The sequence below is a fragment of the Patagioenas fasciata genome, chromosome 8 (assembly GCF_037038585.1).
Source record: "Patagioenas fasciata isolate bPatFas1 chromosome 8, bPatFas1.hap1, whole genome shotgun sequence".
Classification (NCBI taxonomy): Eukaryota; Metazoa; Chordata; class Aves; order Columbiformes; family Columbidae; genus Patagioenas; species Patagioenas fasciata.
In genome coordinates, this window is record NC_092527.1 from 9756283 (window position 1) to 9777096 (window position 20814).

At 38.6% G+C, this 20814-nt stretch overlaps 1 long non-coding RNA gene across 18 annotated transcripts in view; it reads right to left on the minus strand.

The window, feature by feature from the left end:
- The window catches only part of LOC136104331 (uncharacterized), a 500900-nt gene that overhangs the window by 155464 nt on the left and 324622 nt on the right, over positions 1-20814 (minus strand). For 16 of the 18 annotated variants that reach the window (XR_011740254.1, XR_011740242.1, XR_011740245.1 and 13 more), the window contains 2 exons: positions 13154-13244; positions 787-928 (listed from right to left, as the gene is read on the minus strand). The exons of 1 other annotated variant lie outside the window; for it this stretch is intronic. This is a non-coding gene — a long non-coding RNA (uncharacterized lncRNA). The remainder of the gene's footprint in view (positions 1-786; positions 929-13153; positions 13245-20814) is intronic. One more of the 18 variants, XR_011740240.1, reaches the window with a different exon arrangement.

Consider the following 20814-nt stretch of genomic DNA (forward strand, 5'->3'; position numbering starts at 1 on the left):
TTATCAAGATCTTGTTTTGAATAAATAACAGATCTGCTTTTCAAGAAAGAGGAATCTTTAACCGTGTAAAGACCATGCCTAACTGCTTTCCAAAAGGGTGGATGTTATAAAGAAACAGATTGTAGGAAGTACACATAAAGTGCTTCCTATTTGCTAGGGTAAGTAAATGAAGTTTGCCAAATCACAAGTTTAGTAGCTTCTCCTCAACTGTCCTCCAAGATCACAGAATCACAGAACGTTAGGGATTGGAAGGGACTTCAAAAGCTCATCCGGTCCAATCCCCCCACCGGAGCAGGAACACCCAGCTGAGGTTCCACAGGAAGGTGTCCAGGTGGGTTTTGAATGTCTGCAGAGAAGGAGACTCCACAACCTCCCTGGGCAGCCTGTTCCAGTGCTCTGTCACCCTTACTGAGAAGAAGTTTCTTCTCAAATTTAAGTGGAACCTTTTGTGTTCCAGTTTGAAGCCATTACCCTTTGTCCTATCATTGGTTGTCATTGAGAAGAGCCTGGCTCCATCCTTGTGACACTCACCCTTTATATATTTGTAAACATTAATGAGGTCACCCCTCAGTATCCTCTTCTCCAAGCTAGAGACCCAGCTCCCTTAGCCTTTCCTCATAAGGGAGATGCTCCACTCCCTTAATCATCTTCATTGCCGAGATCTGAGTAGCTGGTCAGACTAACTGCCTATTTAGGTCAGTAACCTTTCCATACAACTGTCCAAATAGAAATGTTTGTCGAAGTTTTTTAGTTTTTTGACTGACCCACCTTCTCAGAATCACTAACCTGTGTAAAGTTCTTCTAGGTGCACTCTGTATTTACATCACTTAGAAAGGATAAGGCAACAACAGAATCCTTGGTATGAGAACGGCTAGTACTGGCGTCAATGTCACTTGAAGACCTGTCTTCCCATCCAGAGGGGGTCAGCCTAAAAGCAGGGGGGAAAAGAAGTGGCATTTAAAATCATAAACCAAAGACCAGAGAGGTCATATGCACTACACAGAGTCTCTCTGCAATCGCAGACACAGGAATCCTTAGACCCTCAGCTCTGCAGCTCTCACATCCTGTTCTGATGAGAGAGAAGAAATGAACCTTTAATTCTGGACTCTCTTATCTGTTATTGTTCAATAACCAAAGACTATTTTTCCCTTCCTTTGCTATTTGTCCACGCTGCTCCTACCCATTGCTACATGGCTGTTTTTCCTCCAGCTATTTCCTCATTTTGAAACTTGTCTCACCTGTCACAGAACTATTCCAGCTGGTGTTGACACTGTCTCTCAAAGCAGCTGTTTCTAACTGGCTGCTTGGTCACAGCTGGAGGAGGAGATAATCAGGTTCCACATTAAGCCTCTTCAGCTGCTGCTGAGCAGAAAGCATGTACTTCCATCACATTCATCCTGCAAGAATTACTGGTGGCTCCTGCGCAAAGTGCGTGGAAAATCTGTGAACTACCTAGCCGAATTCCACTAAGATATTCCGCAATGTGTTTTTAGTGCAAAATCAGGCTAGATTTTGGCTTCACCCCCTACGGCAGGCTGGAATTAGAGTGCATTTTCTGTTCTCAATCCTTGTACACATCACTCTCATATGAACCCCTTCTTTAGGTGCACCTGGGTGTCCGGAACCCTGCCTGCAAAGTACATATGTAATTTCTCTGATGCACCTGAAATAGATTTCTCAAAATGATAAACAAAACCCCAATTGTATAAAGCATCTCTTCTCTGCTTCTCATTTAGTAAAGCCATGTATATGTGCCAGGCATTCCTGGGCAAAAAATAAAACAGCTGAATACCCATAGCACTGTCATGAGAACTTATTTTAAGAAAACAATTTAGGAATTTTAACAGGTCTCTTTACAGTTCAAGGCAGATTTTCAGGACAGCTCAGAAGTTGCATTCATTTTACTTGCTTAAAATTTGTAATAAGAACTTGCATTCTGGTACTTCACACAGGAAAGTTTCATTGAGGGTGCTGAGTTGTAAGGACAGTTGAAAGGATATTTGTTAGTCAAGACCTTCCTGTTCATAAGTATGATAAACATAATCTTAAAATTATTCTAATATATGCATGTACTTAGTTGGAGATGGTTCCTTTTGAAAATGTTACTGAGACAACATGGTCAGTTTTAGGTTTTCTAAAAGTGTCAGAACTCTGTAGTATTCATCCAGCTGAGACTGATCACTGAGAATAGGTCAATCATGTTTACAAGAAGATTTGAACAACTCTAATCCAGATTACACACCTGTTCCCAGCCAGCATGTGTTTCTGCCAGCCTGTTCGAGAGCTCCTGTGGCAGTTGGGGTTTTTTCTGTGTTTGAGAGGTAGGGGAAGAGTTAGCAGCACCTTTAAGACGATCAAGGACTATCACATCTCAAGACTTTTGAAGACACTCATGTTTTCAAGAGCCCTCTAGAAGAAGAACGTTACATAGCCACAAGGTCTTCAGTTTCTTTGCCGTTTCCAGCAATGCTGACTCAGAAATGATCACCTGCAGAATATATCCATGCTACTAGAGCTGCTCGGGCAGTCTTAGAGCTCCCTGCAGAACGTGGCAATTTACAGATGAAGTATAAGACATCTTGTGTCTCATATTCCTCTGATTTATGTCATGGAGTAATCTGCTATATAGTAAGCACAAAAGAGGACCTCCCTTCTGCTCTGTTGAATAGGCTGTAGAGCACAACTCAAAACAGTCTTGATGGCAGAGTACATACCAGTCTGCATAAGGATAAGGACAAGCAAGAGATATACTAACCACATAAAGCCACATAGACGTTCCTACGCAATTTTGTTGGAAGTGACAGTGGATGGATGACACAAGAATCTTATTTTCAAGTATTAAAGCTGTACATATTTGCAAAACTGCAGGAGATCATCAATAAACAGACCCTCCAAAAAGTAAGAAGGAAAATGCAATAGGTTTCTTTTTTTTTTTTTTTTTGAGACAAAGGAAACCCTAGAAAGAACGGCTTTCAAAACAAACAAACAAAAAAACAAACAAAAGGAAAAAAAAATTGTAGTACCTATGAACTTCCAACACATTAAAATTATCTGCTGAAAATTTAATGCTTTTCAACTGTATTCAATTCATTCTGTTGTAGTCATTATTCACTACAGAATTTACTTAAATTTTCTTCTTTTTCAGAAAATTGAGCAAACCATGATCACCATTTTGCACATAGTAATATATATATATTCAACAGAATCTGAATCCAAATAATTTTAAATAATTAATGCAAATTATCTGATATAGAAGCTATCCAAACATTCTTTAAAGCCACTGTTCGAAAATTTCCAGACACAATTGCCCTTTTGGAGCATTAAGAATTCTAGTGAGACAAAATCTCTTCCTTATATTGAATCCAAATCTACCCTCTTTCAGCCTAAAGCCATCATCCCTAGTGACACTGTCATATCACTGTTTATCATTCTAATTACCCCAAGATCATTCACTATTCCTTGGGAGAAATGCACTTTTGAAAAATATGTGCATTTTCAAAAACATTGGAAAAGTCTTTTCCTTACATACACACCTAATTTCTGATACTGGGCAACAGTGGAAAAGCATTAGCTAAACACGACTGGTGAGAGAACAGAGATGAAAGGACAAATTTCTATACCCTGGGTCATTAACTGCAAGAATCGTGAACCTAGTGTGAAAACTAACAGACAACCACATCGAGTCTATTAGACATACAAACCTAAGCTGATTATGAAACCCTTATATTCTCCAATTTTAAAATCTTATTTTCTATAATTCAAAAATGTCACAAAAACATTTCTGCATACAGCCAAAAATGAATGTTTCCCCAAAACAGACTTTCTCCTCATATTTACAATTCAAAATACCCTAATACAATTACTCCGTAACAGCTTGTATAAGCAAGCCAATCCTATTTGCTTTATAACAACAGCTTACATCCCCTGGAACAGGGAAGCCTTCGCATAAGCTTTTCAACTTTATGTTCAGCTGATAACACAGCCCGCTTTTAAGGTGAGGGAAAACAAGAGAAATACATGAAGTGCTGCAACAGTACACAAAAATGGCCAGGTATGATCCAAATTAAACCACAATGTCTAATTTCTGTTAAGGAGTACCACGTGACACAATCCAAGTAAAGCACAATTTGTCTTAATTTAGAATTACAATATATATTGTTAAGTCTAAATTGTAAGAAATTCAATGAAGAGTTTTGTTATTTGGTGAACTATGTACCTGTAGCACTACTGTGTAATACCAAAGCATGAAAAACAATTTTATACAAGAAAACAGTGGAGCAATCATTGAAAAACCTATTAAAATTTTACACACTTTATTCCTTGTCATTAATAATGTCCCTTCCATTTATTTCCATTGCCTCAAACTATTTCCACACACACACATAAGGTACAGCTGCTAGGGAGCAAGATTGTTCCCTTTAACTACTATACTGCCTCAGACATCACCTTGTCCTTCTTAAACACTTCCAAAACACTGTTTCCGCACTGAGCTCCATCAAGTAGCATTGACCCTGATTTGGAAATGGTAACTATTCTGATAAACAGATAAACAATAAGTTATGCTACACCCTCTGCAATTCCAGTGGGGTTTTGTCTTTGGTATTTTCTAGAAGGTTTAGAACAAAAGCCCAAATAGGAAGATAACTATCCTTTAAATGAGGCCTGTTCCCTCCTTTAGCCACTATCTCCCAAAACTAAAGAGATTCACGTTCTATTCAGTTAAAACCCAAAGAACACAAGGAAAGGTCTCACTTTTCCACACGAGCGCAGCGCCTCCCCGCTCCGTGGTCACGTGCCCCGGGAGCTCGCGGGCAGCGCCCCCTGCAGGCGCGGCAGAGTTTTCCGTCCCGCCCCGCCGTGCGGCCGGATCCATGCCGGTAAGGGGTTCTTTTCAGACCATTGTACAGGTTAAACACATGAACTGCCTTCCAGATACAGCATATATGGAGTTCACAAGACCTAGAATACTATTGAAAAAGCATACACATACACATACATATTCTTTATGCATTGGTATGAAACTGGCCAGCTATTCTAACAATACCTGTACAGCTGTAGGTTTCTTCTAACCAATCCCTTTGCCATTTGAAATTTTAGTCTAAAAAAACCTCAAATAATTTGGGATTTAAAATGGCTTATGATCTCTTTAGACCCTCTCACCCATCCCATATTACCCAAGCCTTCAGGCTTGCCAGAGCAACAGGGAATTTATTATATGTAGCTATACATAAGGTACAGAACGCATGGCCCCTCTAGCTATACAGCTCGCAATGAGGTCTCTCTCTGAACCTTAGGAGAACCAAGCAGAAAAATTCCAGTATCTTTCTTATTGTGCAGAGCTTCTAATTACACACGGATGGTAAACTAAGATAATGTTTGACAAAACACTAGATGACATAATCAGAAACAAAATTCTCAATTTTTAGTTGCTGATAATTTGTGACTACAAATATCTGTATAACAGAGAAAGAAAAAGACTGAAAAAGATGACTGAAATTCAATTCTCCAGCTGCAGGAAAGAAAAAAAAATAAAATCCCTAAATCCCTGAACGAACAGGATGGTGGAGTCAAAGCATGTAAGACCTAAATTACCCTGCCAACATAGACAGGCAGTAAGATTCTGACCTCACTGAAGCTTAATGGCCAAGTACCTGCTGACTTGCAACAGGACAGTTTCCCCCGTGAAGTACTGGAAGCTCAATCATCCTGTTTGCAATTAGGAACACTTAATCTACAGTGAGGAACACCACTCATGCATTTTCACATGATGGGGCTTTAGCTGGGTGACCACCTCTGGAAATGCACCTGTAAATGTAATACCTGTGGTGATGACGTATGGATGACAATTCACGTTAGACGGTAGCTAGGGAGCCACTCATGGCATCAAACCCGTGCCTGAATTCCTCCCCCAGCAGCTCATCCATCTCACTCACACTCTGCTCAACATGGAACAAAGGCAATTACAGCACCACTGGAGTCATAATAAAGACTGTAATGCTATTTATAGACTCTTAATGACATTATCACATTCAATTCCCTTCCAATATTTTATGGCCATCAAGCACATAATAAAACTAAAAGAGAATGGGCCAGATCCCTACTAGGATTTAGAAAGGATTTAAGGTTTACAAAGGTTCTTCTGACCAAAGGGGAAATCATTAACTGCCTCTTCCCTCCCCTCGAATCCAAATGAGCAGCCCCATGACTTCAGGATGATGCCTAAATTCAGTGTTGCTGTCCTACTTTAAAGGCTCTGCACATGCACTAAAGGCTCCCCAGCCAGTTCTGCTCCCTCCCATGCTCAGAAGTTTTGACATATTGAGAGCTGAGCAGTCCTCTGTTGATTTTATGGATGACTAACAGAGGTCAGGGGGTTTATGCTTTAGCAGTCCTTGTAGCAAGGGACTGACCCTTGTTCTTCTCAAACAAGCTGAGAGGAACCCTGCATGGTCTCAGGCCTTTACCCTAACCAAACAAAACTTAAATAAATGGATATTTTATTTGGCTCCAGCGAAGCGTGTAGAGACTTTTACTTACTCCATGCCAGTTTCTATCTCAATGGTTCAGGCTTCCCCCAGGAGGTGGCTTGATATACTGTCCCACAGAGAAAGGACACACAAATCTCAGTTTTTGGCCTTGCTGATTGATTTACTGCTAACATAGCTATATAAAAGGGAGATCAATAATCACTAAATTTTCATCATATGAATTGTTCTACTCTTGAAAAACTGTGGGGAAGGGCATTTCATTTGCACATTGTCTTTGTGCTAGAAGGTTCATTGTCACACCTGGTTTTGTGTGAACTACAGCACTTCACAGGGAGCACTGAGACCTTCCGAGCCCCCACTACACCCACTTTGGCTGTGCCCATGCAGCTCCATTTAAGCCTGCTTGCCCTATGCAGCTTTTTGTGCCGCTCCTGAGTCGTTCTAGATTGCACCCCTCTTCACAGGAAATCAAAATGCATGGTATAGATCCTGTGGTTTATATTCCAAGGACTAAGAGCCTAAAATTTAGACACCGCAGTACCCCAGCTTGATTTTAGGATGCAGTTCCATTTTCCTTTTCCTTTCATTTCTGATAAGTATTGTCTTGTGGAAATGAACTGTCTAAACAACTAAGGGGAGAATGTTCCATGTCTTTTCCTTGTCAATTGAGACTGTTACTTACTAGTAATTTTATTATTCTTTGTGTTGGTTAATTAACCCTAATTTCCTATCTGCCCTATCTTCCTATGCAAAACTCTACTACCAGAGCAGGCAATGCCTTTTTCAGAGGCTTTTTCAGGAAAAAATACTACCTACTCCACACATCATGGAATTTCCTTTCTAACCACAGGTACAATAACATGGAAAAAATCCTTAAGAGCAGAAACTAATGCAAGCACAAATGAAGGTTACTGTGGAAGACTCAGACTAAATGACTATGTATGTTCAATTCTTGGCCTCTGAACACTCATTTATAGTGCTCTTTAGAACAAACTCGAGCACATAGACAGAATAATACAATTTTATACCTGTAAGAAACATCAATCCAAAAAACAAGACTTATTTCAATTGCAATTATTACTTATTGTTTCTATTACAGAACCATTCTGAGGTAATAAAAAAAAAATTCACCTGTCTTGAAATTTTATTTCAAAATCAACCGTTAGATATTATAAAAAATGTATAAAATAACCAGCTGCTGAGGATCACTTTGGAATGCTTTCACATATGCCAAGTACCGTTCTCTCATTTAAGAAACAACCTCTACCACTCACAGGTTTAGATGTTGGAGTGGTTTGCAGGGACATAGGAGAGGATGTTATTTCCAGGCATCCTCTACAGCAAGGGTGTCAAACTCATTTTCGCTGGTGGCCACATCAGCCTCGTGTTTGCCTGTATAAACATTTACAGTCCTAAAATTACATTCAGCCCTTTGAAGGCACCCGTGAGGCTGATGTGGCCCTGGTGGAAAGGAGTTTGACACCGCTGCTCTATAGAATGAAAAATATTTTTGTAATATTAAGTAAACAACTGAGACGTACATTTATAATCTGGTTAAGTGCCAAAACCTGTTTGCCAGTGGGCTATCTCCTCAGTAGAGCCAAGCAATGACATCTTTCTAAATTACTGGAATACTTTCTACAGGATATGAGAATGAATATTTTTAAAGTGCTCATTGAATCATCATCTCTGATCAATCACAATATATATCTAAGCAGACTGCATTACAATTTATAACTTAGGCAAACTTTTTGTGATTTAAATTTTCAACACACTGAAAACATTGAAAACAAGCAGATATGCAAAATCACCAAACACAGGGAGTCTGTTTTGCTGTTGTGTGAAGTAGCCTGCTTATCCTTCAGCACCAGCCCCAGGAACATCACGCCAGCACAAAGCACGGAAACTAGGCTTTTTTAGCCTAGTTCTGGCTGTAATGTTCATATGCTGTTCTCCTGGTTAACTATGTGAGGAGGCAGACCCAGAACCTGCGACATACTGAAGTATTTACACAAGTATAACACGCACAAATGTAATTTAGAAAGCCCTTCTTGAACATAAGACCTATGGGGAGAGGCTGAGGGAGCTGGGGTTGTTCAGTCTGGAGAAGAGAAGGCTTAGAGGTGACCTCATCGCTCTCTATAACTACCTGAAGGGAAGTTATAGCCAGGTGGGGTTTGGTCTCTTCTCCCAGGCAGTCAGCAATAGGACAAGGGGGCATGGGCTTCCACTCTGCCAGGGGAAATTTAGGCTGGATATTAGAAAGAAATTCTTTACAGAGAGAGCGGTCAGGCATTGGAATGGCTGCCCAGGGAGGTGCTGGACTCGCCATCCCTGGAGGTTTTTAAACTGAGATTGGACATGGCACTTAGTGCCCGTGATCTAGTAAACAGACTAGAGTTGGACCAAGGGTTGGACTCGATGATCTCTGAGGTCTTTTCCAACCCAGTCAATTCTGTGATTCTGTGAAATAGATTACTTTATAAGTAATTTCTTCTTACTCATCCTTTACTATTGACTTCAGAGTTCTGACTCTCTCCTAGATACCTAAACCAGAATATACACTCTTGAAATGAAACAGACACCGATGTCAGCTCCAGAGACAGGGTTAGCTCCTTAGCTGGAATAAATTAACATCTTTTAAATATATATTTACATTTGTTGCGATGCTATTGTAGACCTCTTGCCTCACCCTTTTCCAGTATTTTTCTTTTTTAAAATACTAAATATTCCTTTTTTAAAAATATATACAAAATAACTGTGCATGGTGCCTACCTTGCCACCAAGCCGGCAGTTCCCCAAGTTTCTCTCTTCCCTTTCAACTGCCTCCTCTTTTTGGGTAGGGAGGGAGGGAGGGAGGGAGAGTGAGTGAGCGGCTATCACGGTTGTGATTGCCAGCTCGGGTTAAACTGTGACAATGCTGAACTGCTGGTGCTCAGGAACAGTTTCCTCTGCAGCCTAATATGAGCTTTTCCTGTGTAAGATAGCCTTAACCAGGTCATTTGTAAATTAAAATGTCCAGTAGTACACTTTTTAAATTCCCACTTACTGTAATTGTTTGTTGCTACTAGTCCAGTTGAAATCAATATGTTAACAAATAGTTTAATTTGTATTTAAGTAAAAACTGCCTTTCATTCATCTGTAATAAAAATACAGACAGTGGAAAAAACCAGTCCCCTGGACAGACCACATTTCTTTCCATCAAAATGTTCCACATCTGAATTCTGACCACCAGCTATGTGATCATGTAATGAAAGCCACTGCATATTGCAGGCTCATTTAGCCTTGCTTAATAGTCATGTCATTACTGCTGCCTTTGCAATAGACACAAATTCTGCCTAATGCACAAAGAAAATGGTGTCCTAAAATTAACATGAACCTACAGGCCAAAAGTGCCACAGAACCATGCTCAAGTAGGTGACATTGCCCCCAGAGGTCCTCCAGGCACACCATGCAGAAGGGAAGAACAGAGCAGGAAAGTTCCTTTCCAGGTAAAGAAGGTCCCTGAAGTTTTCAGGAGCATAATGATCCTGACAAACACTTTCATGAACAAAAACCACTTTTTCTAATGTCATAAATGCCTTTGCCAAACTCAAGAATAAAAAGCTGTGAATGTGGCTGTGTTGTCTAAGGATTTATCTTCAAAGAGCTGAAATACTGATAATAATCTCAGCAGAACATCAAAACAGCAATCTTTGAGGCTGCTGCAGCCAGTGGAAATGTAATTAGCAGCCTCCAAGCACCATACATTTTAGTGATATAGTAGTTTCTTTACCACATTACTTGGTATGGAAAATGTTCCAGTTCTGAGAGGGGAAAAGTTAAGTACCAGATCATTTCCAGTTGGGTAGCAGGTTGGTTTTAAGAAACCCAAACCAGAAGCCACATATTAATTGGTTTGAGGCATGAGCATTGATAAATAGTCATATTTCTGTTTCAAATAACACGCATTAGATATTCTACTTTTCTTAGGTCAACACCAGCAGCACTTTGTCTTTAAAACTGAAATAACGTTCTTAGAGTTATTTAAAGCACGCATTTTGGAGACGAAGCTACAAACAGTTCGTAGGGAGACAGTAAGGTAAGAAAATGGATTGCTGTCATGAGGTTAGTACATCACATTTGCATTCACTTCACAGCCCTTTCATTTCTGTCCCTAAGAAAAACTGTATTCCAATACAGAGTTATGAACATGTACTTTTAATAAACTGTAATCTCTCAGAACCGTTGGGAGGGAGCTTTACATTTTAAGGCATTATGAGGCACTGTCAGAGAGAAGGCGGTGAGGAGAAGGTCTGATTGAGGGCAGCCTGTGAATCTGAACTGCATTGCGACCCTGTCCAGCAAAGAAAATTACAGTTTAACTTGCTTTTGGAATATTTAAACTTTTACCAACTGTATGAGACTCCACTACTGAGCAGTCCTAAACCTCTGAGGTGTATGCCAAAAGATGTTAGACACTCACATCTACAGACAGTATTTGAACAGGATATGGATTACTATGTCCCTTAAGGCAAATTCACAATTCTCAATTGTAAAAAAGTTATGTCTTTAATCATTCTCAGGTCATTTCTATCTTTGCCCAGTTTTCAAACTTGGATGCCTACAGGACAGGCACTACAAAGATGGCATCTAACAAGGTTGGAAGTCTGCCCGTCACCCTAACTCCTTCTTTACAAATTAATTACCCTTCAAAGTGCACCATAGTAGAAAACCCATTCTGTAATATTATTCTTTCTTTCTTTCCCTGTGGTCAGACAGGCTACTTAAGCAAGTTATGTAACAGTGCCAGGAACTGAGATTTTCAATGGAGTTTAGCAGAGTTAAGTGAGTAAAAAGTGGATTTTGATTTTGAAGAGAAAAAGCCCACATTTTGTTCACATTTTTTCCATTTATCTTAATTCTTGTTCAGTTACTGAGCCTGCCAAAATTAATCCATAAATTCATAGTATTATGGAAGAATCAGGTCAGTAAAAATCTCCTCGGAACTGCACAGAAATTTCCTTTTACCTGTTGTATAAATGTTTATATTTCTGTACGTGGAACTAAAAATATCACATATAATTTCATTTTACTTCTTCAATGCCTTCTTAGTTTCCAGTCACCAAAACCAGGGGTTATTTATTCTATCATCTTGCCAGGTGCCTGAATGTAAGTCATTCTGACACATCTGGATCTAATGTGTTCTTAAGTATCTCCAATACTAGAGATTGCACAGCTTTTCCAGGCAGCCTATTTTCATGCTTTCTGCTACAAATAGTTTTTGATAAATAACTTAAGAAGATGGGGGTTTTGTTTGTTTGTTGTTGTTTTTGTGGTTTGTTTGATTGGCTTTTTGTTTGTGTTTTGTCTTTTTTGTCCCCTGGAATTCAAGCTCATTGCTTCTTATCCATGTCTAATCATGGACAAAGTAAATAGATTAAATTATATGAAATTATGTTACAGGTTATTTATTCCAGACCTTCTCTGGTGCATTCCTCTCTGTCATGACTTTTTGTCCTGTAATTATCAATGCTAAACATGTGGGTTCTTTTCTTTATATTGCAGATTTAAACATAATAATGTACAGCTTCAGATTTGAAAATTCTGCCTAAGCATTGAGGAAGAAAACACCTTTTTGCACTGCATAAGGGTATAAATACGTAAGTAAAACAACATTAGAATAAAGCCAAAAATATTAGTAAATTAAACTCCATATGTAAGGACTGAAAACATATCTGAAGAAGCTTGTAAGACATTCTTTCAAAATAACTGCTCTATAACGTAATGATGTCCCTGCAAGTAAATGAAATACTGGTAATTATACCTATAAAGCTTCATTTTCTATAAATGCTCGTAGCTCAGGTTTGTTTTTGTTAGGAAGACTTCTTTTGTTATTATTTTATCTACAAATCATCTGGGTTTTTTACTTGGATTAACGAGATAACCTCAGTGACTGACAAACTAGTTATGTTTGGATGTGGCCAGACGGGAGCCAGGGTAATGTGTCACTACTGGCGACTTTGCTTCCTACCAGACTGTGTGCAGCAGCGTGTGTCCCTGCTTGGGCATCGTGCTGGGCTCTGTCCCATCACGTGCCTTCATACATCACACGTACCTTCCAGAACATGACAGACACTGCGTCACACACTGGAAATGAAGACACACTTGAGGACTGCAGTAGAGCAGTACATTTCATCTGGCCAGGGGCTGTCAACAGAACTGCACATCACAAGAAATACCACAACATCATGCAAACAAGTTCTACATTAATGCTACTGTGTAATTAGTGTTAATTTTATCATAACAAATACTTAACACATTAAATGACATTTATTATAAAAGGTGACAAGTATGCAGGTAAGAGTATTGCATCAAACTGAATTCTGGCTCTTACAAAAGCATTGTAAACAAGTGCAGGTAAAAGCATCCTCTAATGGTATAATTCTTCAATTTTTATCTTATTTACAGTCCATTTATACCTATTCAACATTTCTCAAAAATGTAAGGATTTTGCATAAGCCTTCCTAAGTAATAAATCTGTCCCAGACTGCCTTTTTAAAAACTCAGGCAAAACTACTCAGGCATTTATAATATATCTGAGGAAAAGGATGTTGCCTCCACCCCCACATTCCAAAGACAAAACCCCCCTGCTGACTTTATCTGAAATACCTTCTTATTCTTACCTTGTTGAACACAGACCTGAAAGAGGTTTGTCTTTTCTATCACAGCCATCTTTTTTCCATCTCCTTGAGCACGACAGTATCAACATTATCTCTGTTAGGACAGAACAAAGAACAAATATACAGAGTGGACAAAAAGCTCAGAAGACTATCTGAAGGCTATAGTTTAAAAGGCAGAAAGAGTAGAGTGTCATTAAAAATCCTCAGCATGGCTGGCTTGCATACTCCTCATGAGGAAAAAGGGACTAGTATGAGTCGTCTCCCAGAAAGGTTTCATTGCGAAGCGGGATGGAAAGATGGTGCAGAAAGAGCCTAAATCTTGAAGGACAAAGGCAGAGCATTCTCTATTTCACTGGACAAATTTTCTTCACATCTTGTAATTTAACCCAACTTCCACTCTCTGTACCAGCAACTCTCTGTGAAACCTAAGAGTAAAGTGCAGATAGCACACGCTTGCAAGGGAGAGTTGCAGCTTCTCGCTGTGTGCAGTACCAGGACCCAGAGGGTATGAAAGTTTGACTCTGATGGGGTGTTACTTTATCAGTTTGTTCTTGAAAAAGTTATAAGAAACCCATCAAATATGTTCAAAAAGTTATTAAAGTCAAAACATAAAACTCTAAACCAGTACAAACTGTTAAGACTAAGGCTGCCTTTAAAAATCTCATTTTATGCATTACAGCAGCATAGTCAATGTAAGATTACACACTTATTGGGGATTACATATCATTAAATCTCTGCAGTATTTTCTGTCATAAAACATGCCTAACAGCCATGAATCTTAAAGGAGCATCTTCAAAAAGTTCCAACAAAAGAAGAATTTGAAAAAACGTAGTTTTGTGTGCCTTAGAAGTCTACGAGGAAAGTAATAATTTGTCTTCAGAGCAGAGTTTAACCAGGGCTCTGCAGCCGGCAGCACGGCATCTGCTGGGGAGGAGGGACGTGTATGGATCTCTCCTAGCAATGAATGAGTCACATAACATGTACAAAAATAATGTATGAGTTTGAGTGCAGTATCAGACTGCAAATAGGAGAAGTTTCTAAATTAAGTGTTATCATAATTATGGAAGTTTCTAGCTTTTGTGTATTTGATTTGCAGTCTAAATAGCATTGTTATTCTGTATTTATGTGTAAAAGTAGTAATAAACACTAAGGAAGTGTTTTATTCAGCCATATTTGCCTGTCTTACTGATCAGTTCTGAACAACTGCAGAAGAGAGTTTGTTTCTATCATGCAAAAAAAAAGGGTAAGTCCTAGAAAAGCTTTTTCAACATCTTACATCACTTAAATGGCTTCTCACAAATAAGGCATATTATTTGGTGTACTTCAGCCTCAGTCTTTGTTGTACAAACTATCTGGAAAATATTTGTTAATAGCTGATACTTTGTAGCTGTTTACAAACAACTGACTTCCATGGAAAAGGATTACCTTTGGAGATCCACTTGGCAAGAGTGTTTTGGGAAGATACAGTGAGTATATGCACAGCTGCAACAGTCCCAAGAACGGAGATACTTGACAGAAGCAGTGTATGAAACAAAGGTAACAGGGAGGAAAGAGGAAAAGAAAGTACAAGACACTAAAGCCTAATGTGTTCCAAGAGCCTTTTTTCTGGTTATCAGTTATAATACCAGTGATCAAACAGCTGATTTGACCAATGTTTACTTCAACAGGGTATTATTTTAGCTGTATTTCACACCAAAATGTTTTACATTAATTTCCATGAAGATTCTAATAAACTGGTTTAAAGGACTCAGTGGTGTCTTCATGCTTATCTCTTTTGGTTCTTAGAATATTAATTAGCAGCTGCATACAGGAAATCTTACTGAAATGGAGTATAGAACTGCTAGACAGCATGAATAAATGTTTTGAATTACTTGCTTGGGCTTTACAGATCAGCTTTTATTCACTGCAATAAATTGTCCAGTCAACGTGATCTGTGTCCACTGTACAGAAAAGGCTAAGTATGAAGTGTTTTTATTGCAAAACACTTTATTGCTCCTATATTTGAATTTTACGGGAGGCTCAGCAGAAGGAGTTGGAAGCAAAGTACTCTGCAGTCAAAACACATTCCTCTAAATACCAGTGATCCTTTAAACCATATGTGTCCAATTTCCCAAAGCCAAGTAATCACTTAATCCCCTCCTCGGTACCAGTTTAGCACATGCTGTCTGATACCGCTCGGTTGCTCGCAAAAATGAATATGAATCAGTGTGAACACTGGCTGAATCCTTTAAACTTTTGGGTTGTCAAGATTTATACGCAAGCAGCATCAGTGAGAAATTCTATTATTCCACAAAGTTGAAACTGAAATCATAAGCTGCAACATACGGAAACAACACATAATTCAGTCCACTAGTGGCGTTATAGGAATAAAGTCCTGAAATTAGATTATAATCCACAAAAGATTTGTTCTACCCCGATTCACAGGAGAACGCTATTCGACATATTGATGCTCTGTTCCAAGATATTCAGATCAAGCCAGTAAGTCTCTGTTTCATTTTGATTTTATCATCACAAAATATAAAGACTTTGAAATCAAACCTTACAGGACATTCATTTATTGAAACTAATAAGAAGTTTAAAATGAGTCATTGTCCGTGCAGTCAATAGATTGTTTGTTTCCTGAAAAGCCAAAATCTAAACCATTCCAACGAATACTTTTCCACTGTCATTTCCCCCTGATAAGTTACTATTAGTATTATTATGCCTTATCGCCAAGATGTCTGTGAGCTCTGGATGTCTCACGGCCTTGTAACATTAGGCAGTATAGGCACATAGTGGAAAGGTAGTGTTTACTACACAGAGTTACTGTAGCAAATCAGATGCTATGGAATACCGCATCTAACACCGTATACGGAGTTCAGCTACTTTGAAGAAAAAGCCAACCAACCAAACACCCCCCCAAACACCCAATGACAAAGTAACAAATATACACACAGAAACCCTCCAACACCCCAAACTCAAAAATAACGGGAGCTCAAAAATTAGAAAACGTGAAAAAGTAAACAATGAATGAAAACATTTCAAAGAAAAAGAATCCACGTGTAGGGACTTTTGTAACCTATTATAAAAACTGAAAAGACACAAGTCTCTCTGCTCAAGAGCAAATGACATGAAAAGCAATGAATCATTTATATCTGACAGCAAAGGTATTTCTAATCTTATTAGCAATGAAACATTCTTTTGGTGATCATAACTTATTTACAAGCACAGTAGTCTGGAAATCATAAAGCTGTACATGCAAAAATATTTTCTTTACAGAACAGGTGGGGAAAAAGCACATTAGAAAGCCTGTTTTGTGTTGTTTTTTTCTTTTCTTCTCACAGCTAGAAACATAAAAATGTAACTGTAGTGCATATACAAGAAAAACTAAACAAAAGTAAACCCATAACTCAATAGTACGGATGTTAAAAAAAAAAAAAAAAAAGGAGGAATCTAATCTAGTCATTTCTCCTGTCACTTATCAAATGGAAAAAAATTTCTTACTGATTTTACTCAACTTGTTAGGCTTTTTTGATGATGTTCTGACACTGATGTTAAAAAACACCCGATGCTACTATATCAGCTGTTCACTCCAACGAAGCAAAGGAGACTGAGCAACCACAGAATGAGATTATTACCTGGCATTCAGGAAAGAGACCTTTATTCAGATGTAGCCAGTTTAACATCAAGCTCCGCGTTTCTTGTCCTTTGACCAGCTATTAAGGATTACTGGGAAAACCAAACTCAAGCTGTAAATACTGAGCAATCAACAGAAACTGAGAACTTCCAAACTTCACTGTAAGTCAATCAACCCCACACACCAGCCAAGTGACTGCAGGTCGCTCAGTGCTCCAGAGCTCTCCTGAAACAGTTATTGCCGCTCAGTTTGTTATTAACATACCAGCATCAGACTCGGAGCCTCTTAAATATATTTCACACTCAGGGAAGAGCTTGGTGATTTAAACAATGCTTTAAAGACCATTAAAGGTTCCTGGCTCTTCTCTTCAGTGCCTCGGTTGCACAGATACAGAGTGGCTTGAGAATATTTAGGCACTTAGCACTGTCTTGAGGCTTTCAAGAAAGGAATACTAATTAAAATACAGCTAACAAAACTATCCTAGGTTTGGCTCTTAAGCAGGTCCTTTTCTTCATAGCCTCATAAATCTGGCCTAAAAGCATGTTCAACACACAAAGCTTTGACTGCTCAGAATTTAATCAGAGAATGGACTTCTTATGGAAATATTGCTAAATGCATCTGACATTTTTTTCCAGTTTTTCTCCCTGCATTACCTTTAAACTGGTTTTGTATTTGTAAAGTCTTAGGTTTTCTTTGAAGAATAAGTACAGATTTCCTGTAAAACTTCAAGACAACTGGTCAAGTGTAAAAAAATCCTAATTAACATTTTTTCCCCCATTTTAAAATTTTCAGTCTATAATGGACTATTTACCTTCTTTATAGAAGAAAAACTTTGATTCACAATTGTACTTTAACTGGGAAAAATGGAAGAAAACTCCTCACCACAACATAAGGTACCCAAAGCAAGTACACACAGAAATTTCATTGAAACCCTGGCTACAGCTCACTGCACACCGTGAAAGGTTGCTGAATGTTCCTTCAGTGGCGATGGGCAGAAGTGTTAACAGGCAGGGGAAGTAATGAGAAAAAGGATTTTTTTTTTCTCAAATATGGAGTGCTATGCTTCATGTGCACCAGGATGTGTGCAAAAGATGGATGGACTCTGAAAAACATTCCTACTGTTTATTTTCTTTCTTTGTCTATTAAAATTACAGAGACTTTCCTCTCCTTTTGTGTGCATAGATATGGGACATCATTGAAATAGCCCATCAGCATATAAAGCTGAAGACAGAAGCAAAGGTTCTATTCCTGGGCCTGTACTGCAACGTGTGTACATGATATTTACACATAGGAGTCAAATCAGCATAATTGTGTAGAGTCTTGCATCTGGGTAGGAACAACCCCAGGTTCCAGTATAAGTTGGGGAATGAGCTATTAGAGAGCAGCGTAGGGGAAAGGGACCTGGGGGTCCTGGTGGACAGCAGGATGACCATGAGCCAGCACTGGGCCCTTGTGGCCAAGAAGGCCAATGTCATCCTGGGGTGTATTAGAAGGGGGGTGATTAGTAGGTCAAGAGGGGTTCTCCTTCCCCTCTATTCTGCCCTGGCGAGACCACACCTGGAATATTGTGTCCAGTTTTGGGCCCCTCAGTTCCAGAAGGACAGGGAACTGATGGAGAGAGTCCAGTGCAGAGCCAAGATGATGATGAAGGGAGTGGAACATAGCCTGTGTGAGGAAAGGCTAAGGGAGCTGGGGCTCTTTAGCTTGGAGAAGAGGAGACTGAGGGGTGACCTCATTAATGTTTTTAAATATACAAAGGTGAGTGTCAGGAGGATGGAGCCAGGCTCTTCTTGGTGACAACCAGCGGTAGGACATGGGGTAATGGGTGCAAACTGGAACACAAGATGTTCCACTTAAATTTGAGAAGAAACTGCTTCTCAGTAAGGGTATCAGAACACTGGACCAGGCTGCCCAGGGAGGTTGTGGAGTCTCCTTCTCTGCAGACATTCAAACCCGCCTGGACACCTTCCTGTGTAACCTCATCTGGGTGTTCCTGCTCCAGCAGGGGGATTGCACTGGATGATCTTTGATTTCCAATCCCTAACATTCTGTGATTCTGTTTAACAATACCATATTATATCCAGTTTGTAATAAAGTACCTCTTCCACTAAAATAGCAACATATTAATAACACTGCCTGTTCTGAGGACTGTTTCTCTGTCATGGAATACATGCAGTCAGGGTAGAAGAATGAAGTTTTTCTATCATAATATGAGCCATGATAATTTATAACTGAATTTAAATGTGCCTGGAATGTCTTTCGTGGAATAGCACTCATTAAAAGCAATAAAGCAGAACCTAAAATTGGATGCATGTGTATAGGAGAAAACTTTTTCAATGCATGCAGTTTTTTAAATACACATTTTCAACTGGATTTCATTTCTAGACATGAGAAATAATGGTATTTTTTGTGTGATTACGTGCACCTGGTTGTTCATTTAATAATAGGAAAACAGGACAATAGTCTTCTCTCATGGTAAACTTCCTAGATCTAAATGCTTTTCCAGAAAACCAAACTACTACAGAACACTGCATTTTGTACACCATATTATCTATTCCATTTTACTTGTATTTTATATGTCATTAATCCTAATTTTAAAAAAGCAACATTTACTTCTTGGATTAGAATAATATCTTATTCTGAAGCAGTTTCATTTCAACAAAAAAATTTGAAAACTGAGATAGAAATCAAGTTTTCCTATTTAAAACACTATCCAGCTCACCTCAGAAGATGCTTTACCTGTCTCTATAAAACCATTTAAAAGTATACCCACCCCCCAAAGCAGGTAGCTAACAATCTAAGAGAAACACACTTTGTTATGAATAACGCTATTTCAAAATGAAAATACTTTGCTATTTCCACGTACCATTTTTCTCTTTAATTTCAGCCAATATACCTTCTCATTACCACATCTTTCACTTGAAGTACTCAAGTATAACAATTTCTCCTAATAATTCTTGACTATAATTATATTTTATGAAAAAATAACATTAACATAAGGAATGCAACCTCCTTTAATAACCATTTCCAGTAATTACAACTGTACACTTCAAGAATACTAAAACATACACTTCATTCTCACTGAAATGAACAGGATTTAAACCTCCTAACCAAGGATTGATCTAAAATACGCATAAAACCCATTCCAAAACTAGATCACACTGCAATTCAAACTGCACACTCACTCTAACCAGTAAGCAGGTTAAACAGCACAGGAATCCAGCTTACTGGAAGCCCTGCAGCTCTGTGACAACATTCAAATATTCATACAGATCATGTAATTCATGCAGGTGTCTGCGCTCACGACGTACTTCAGGTCTATTACCCATTCTCTGCAGGGCAGCATGCACCCAGTGTTTCATGCACAGATTCATTTAAGGTATTTCATATTTACTTCTTAAAAGCACAATTTCTTTACTGTTAGAAGACACTGCTATTTCTCCTGATAACATGGATTTTTAGTATTTCATGTAGATTCTTGCAATTTCAATAAACGGCACCTATTATCAGTTTAATCCAGAACATGGCATCGCACCCTCCAGAAAATGCAAGAAACAAGAAATAATTAAACCTCTACTAAAAACAGGCCAGGATGTTGACATTAATATTACAACATACTCAATATACTTGAGAGAAACAATTAAATATTTAGCGAAACAATCTTAAGTAGTTATTTCTTATGCTTTTTGTAGAAAAATAGTAAGGAGATGAGATAAAAAGGCAGACTCCAGAAGGATTTGTTATTTTACCTAATAGCTCCACTTTCTCAATACTATGCCATGTATCAAAAAAAAAAATCTCAAAGCCCAAGCTTACCTAACACTCCAACAGTTCTTCAAAAAAGAAATAGTTTCTGAACCTTCCACTCAAGCAACAAGAGGAAAAAAAAGGGGGGAGAGGGAGCGGGAGAAGCTATACCATCTGTTCCTGTAACACGCTTTTCTCTCTTTTAACAGACAAGAGTCACAGCTGAAACTTTTTACAGGAAAACTGTATTTAGTAGAACTTGCCATCACCCCAAATACATTCACCATGAAACTGCTAAAAT